The sequence below is a fragment of the Panulirus ornatus genome, chromosome 30 (assembly GCF_036320965.1).
Source record: "Panulirus ornatus isolate Po-2019 chromosome 30, ASM3632096v1, whole genome shotgun sequence".
NCBI lineage: Eukaryota > Metazoa > Arthropoda > Malacostraca > Decapoda > Palinuridae > Panulirus > Panulirus ornatus.
Window position 1 is genome coordinate 7,517,501 of NC_092253.1, and position 5,000 is coordinate 7,522,500.

Sequence of the window (5,000 nt, forward strand, 5' to 3'; positions counted from 1 at the left end):
GGAGGTTCTGGTGCTTTGATTTTACCCTCCACCTTCTCCCCCAGAGTCAGTAGGAAGGTGGGGTGAGTTGATTAGCACCCTCCCCATTCCCCCCCCCCCCACACCCCTGATAATCAGGGGTGTGGGGGAGATTGGCCTGCGTTCATCCATTCCCCCCCTCCCACCCCCAGAATATACGAACCATCTCTTAGCTCTTAGCTTTAAGCTGTACGCCCTGGGGCATAGCCTTCAGGTACCTCCCCCCTCTGTCTCCCCTCTCTCTCCCCTCTCCTCTCCCCCCGGCCAAACATTAATCAGCTAAGGTATACACACTTGAATTTCATTAGCTTAGATGTATATACTTAGATGTGTATACTTGACTTCTTTACCCTCCTTTGTTGGTCTTAATTGAATAGAGGGGGGGGGGGGTAAAGAAGAAAAGGGGGGAGGGGGTTAGATTAAGACAAATAAATGTCTTTTTGTGTTGATTAATCTTTTTTTTTTGTTATTATTATTATTAGAATCTTTTGAGACCAGGTCATTATTACAACTGTGGAAGTGAATGAGGTATTTGTGTGTGACCTCGTGTATTTGGGATTCCAGCCTTTGAGCACGAGGATACGACCTTTAACCTGACCCCTTTTCAGCGTCAGGTCAAAGGTCAGTTTCTTAGGCTCAAGGGGTCGTAATACCGTCGTACTCAAGGGTCGTATACCGTCGTGTTCAAGGATCGTATACCGTCGTGCTCAAGGGTCGTATACCGTCGTGTTCAAGGGTCGTATACCGTCGTGTTCAAGGGTCGTATACCGTCGTGCTCAAGGGTCGTATACCGTCGTGTTCAAGGGTCGTATACCGTCGTGCTCAAGGGTCGTATACCGTCGTGCTGAAGGGTCGTATACCGTCGTGCTCAAGGGTCGTATACCGTCGTGCTCAAGGGTCGTATACCGTCGTGCTCAAGGGTCGTATACCGTCGTGCTCAAGGGTCGTATACCGTCGTGCTGAAGGGTCGTATACCGTCGTGTTCAAGGGTCGTATACCGTCGTGCTCAAGGGGTCGTAGAAGCATATTATGATTTACGGTAATTCTTTCTTATTCGATAACTGAAGCTCCCTCTCTTTCTAGTTCAGTTATCATTATCACTATATGATGCATCCATCCACGCTGTTATATTGATGTGTCTAAGTGTTCAGGCCCTGAATGAGGAGGGATGTATGGAATAGAATAGATCGAATCACTGTGGTATATGGGGGTCGACGTGTTGCCACTGAGCTGATCCGGGAAATACGAAACGGTCAAGGTTACAGCTTAGAATGGTCTTTGGAGCATGGCTGTGGATGGTGGACAAAGGTTTCAGTACATTGTGTGTAACTAACCAAGAGAGTCAGTGTGTGCCAATGAGGTCATTGTTCATTTATTCTTGACGCTGCCTCGATAGAGCGACAGAGTCAGTGATATATGTGTCTGTGTCTGTCTGTCTGTCTCAGGGTGACCTGTGTTTCAATATGGATTCTGTGGAGAGAGAGAGAAAAAAAGGAAAAAGGTGAGACATTGAGTAAGTGTCGTTCTTTGAAGGTGTTGGGAGCTGCTTCGTCGCTGAGGTATTCACTGGACTTGTGGGGGGTTTGTTTTTCAAGCCGCCCATTCTTCATGTTCTGTCATGCTTGTCTGTATGGACGGGGGGGGGGGGGGGGGTGTTAAGCGTTCGTGCACACAGCTCCCGATACCTGAGGAAAGCGATGTCTTGTGTAACAGATCCTGGCCGCTTTACCTGGTGAACATGATGATGCATAGCTTGTTGTTCAAGTGATGTCTGAAAACGGGAGGTTTGGGTTTCACGATATACAATGAAGGTGATGTCTTTTTAAAGCCTGTTCTGGCCACGCACGATAGCTGATGAAAGTGATATATAACAGTGCTTTGGCCACGATAGCCGACGAAAGTGATATCTTATACAGCATTGTTTTGGCCACGCACGATAGCTGATGAAAGCGTCATCATAAACAACGTTGTTCTAGCCGGCCACGATAGCAGCGTGTGTTCAGTGAATGTTGTGGTGTCAGATGAAAGTAATGACCTGTGTTATGGTTATATATTATGATGACCATCATAGCTGAGTGGGGCCTGACTCACATTATTGTCCTCCTCCTGGGGGGAGCTGAGGGGGAATGTTACTGGGGAAGGGGAGGAGGAGGAGGAGGAGGAGGATCATCTGGGGGTGTTGAAGGCCACTGTTTCTGGGGGTGTTGAGGCCACTGTTTCTGGGGGTGTTGAAGGCCACTGTTTCTGGGGGTGTTGAAGGCCACTGTTTCTGGGGGTGTTGAGGCCACTGTTTCTGGGGGTGTTGAAGGCCACTGTTTCTGGGGGTGTTGAAGGCCACTGATTCTGGGGGTGTTGAAGGCCTCTGTTTCTGGGGAGGGTGTTGAGGAGGAAGGACATCTCGGGGGTGTTGAGGCCAGTGTATCATAGTGTGGTGTGGTGTGGGTGGGTGTAGGAGTGGGTGTTGTGGGGTGTGGGTGTGGGAGGTTAGAGAGGGCCACATCTGGAGTGTTGAAGGAGAAGGAGGAAGTGTATTAACCCCTGGCCTTGTGGTGGAGGGAAACCCTCCCCTCCCTCATGTGCCTGTACGATGGCCATATTCCTCTCTCTCTCTCTCTCTCTCTCTCTCTCTCTCTCTCTCTCTCTCTCTCTCTCTCTCTCTCTCTCTCTCTCTCTCCCTCGGCGCTGGCTGGCTGGCGACTGCTGCTGGCACCACCGGAGTCGTCAGTGAACGATGAACAGCTTGGGGTTGAGCCAGAAGCTGTGGGTGGCCCAGCCCTCAGCTCCAGAGATCGCTGAAGAAGCACTTTTACTCCTTCCTTCCTCCTCCTCCTCCTCTTCCTCCTCCTCATCCTCTTTCTCCTCCTCCTCCTCCTCCTCCTCCTCCTCCTCCTCCTCTTTCTCCTCTTCATCCCCCTCCTCCTCCTCGTCTTCCTCCTCCTCCTTCTCCTCCTCGCCTTCTTCTTCCTCCTCCTCGTTATCTTCTATCTCCTCCTCCTCTTTCTCCTCTTCATCCTCCTCCTCCTCCTCCTCCTCCTCCTCTATCACCTCCTCCTCCCTCTTTCCCCTCCGCCTCTCCCGATGATCTCTCGCCACTGCTGGAAGGAGAGAGAGAGAGAGAGAGAGAGAGAGAGAGAGAGAGAGAGAGAGAGAGAGAGAGAGAGATGCCTGGTCATTATGGTGGTTGGGCTAAGGGTTATGTCTCATATCCGGACCACATGTTAACAACTTTGGTTCTTGGGGGGGTGGGGGGGGGAGGCGCGCCGCCCCCCCCCCCCCCCCCCCACCACCATCACCGCCGCTGGCCATGTACCTTGGGGGGGGGACCCTCTGAGGGTGCGTTGGGGTAGATTAGGTTGTGGCGGAGGAGGAGGGAAGGGGAGAGAAGAGAGAGATGGGCAAGCGAGTGGGAGAGGAGGTAAGGTTATGGGAGAATGAGTAGATGGGGAGAGAGGAAAGGGGGAAGAATGCTAACATGGGGTGCATAAGACTTAGAAAGGCGGGGTGGGGAGGGGAGAGGCGCTGTGGGGAAGGAGGTAGGAGAGGGGAGAAGGGAAAAGGAAGGGGAGATTAAGAAGAGAAAGGGGAGTATAAGGAATTGGAGGAGGAGAATAAGTAAAGGGAGGGAAAGATGAAGATAAGAGGAAGGGAGATGATAAGTGAGATGGTAAATTCTGTACTCGCTTATCTTCTTATCTACTTCTTTCACGTCAAGGTGAATGAAATCTACCCATTCCACACATACTCCAGATGAAATCTACGCATTCCACACACCCACACCAAATGAATTCTTCCCATTCCACACACACACACACACACACACACACACACACACACACCAGATCAAATCTCCCCATTCCTCCCTCCCCCTACCCCCCCCTCCCCACCCCTCACCATCACGCTAGACACAACACGTGAAGGTGAACTGCCTCATTTTCGGACACGTTCGCCACACACAAATTCCCACCTCCTCCACCTCCTCCTCCTCCTCTCTCCTCCTCCTCCTCCTCCTCCTCCTCTTCTTCTTCCTCCTCGTCTTCTTCCTCTTCCTCCTCCTCCTCTTCTTCTTCCTCCTCTTCCTCCTCTTCTTCCTCTTCTTCTTCTTCCTCCTCTTCCTCCTCTTCCTCCTCCTCTTCTCACCAGGAGGAGGCACGTCACATTCATCATCATGTTCATCGTCGTCATCTTCAGAGGACGTGTTTATCCGTCTGGGGTCGTCGGTCTTCATTCCTTAGCACAACAGCTGTTGTTGTGGGTCATCATCATCATCATTATTATTATTATCATTATTATCATCATCATCATCATCATCATCATAGTTATTATTATTATTATTATTATTATTATTATTATTATTATTATTATCATCATTATTAACATTATTGTTATATTATTTTCATTATTATTATTATTATTATTATTATTATTATTATTATGATTTTATTATTATTATTGTTATTATTATTTGAGTTTTGTTATTATTTTCATTATCATTATTATTACTAGTAATAATAGTAATATTGTTAGTGTTATTATTATTATCATTATTATTCTTATTGTCTTTATCATTATAGTTATTATTAGTAATGGTATTATCATAGTGATAATGATAATTATACTGATAATTGTCATTATATTTATTTTTCTCGAAAACGTAGAAGTGATAAGAGAATTTCAACATTTGTTAACCTTTGAAGAGAATTCGAATGTATTCAAATACAACACGTCCAAGTTTCTAATGTATTCTGTATTTTTTTTTTGTAAAGTGTTTGGTTCATGTATTTTCTTGTCCGTTCGTTCGTTTGTGTGTATGTTGCGAGACAGAGAGACAGACGCAGGTTAACGTCCACTGTCTCTCTTGTGAGCCCCATTCCTTACTGTCTCCCATTTTGCCTAACCCTTTATTATCTCTGCTTGTCTCATCGTCTAGTATCTCTTATCTCTCCCACTCTCACGTCAGTTATTATCTCTATCTCTCCCTGTCT

General features: G+C 47.6%; 1 protein-coding gene across 4 annotated transcripts in view; it reads left to right on the forward strand.

The window, feature by feature from the left end:
* LOC139758369 (uncharacterized) overlaps positions 1-5,000 on the forward strand; it is a 402,449-nt gene that overhangs the window by 239,380 nt on the left and 158,069 nt on the right. The window lies entirely within an intron of this gene.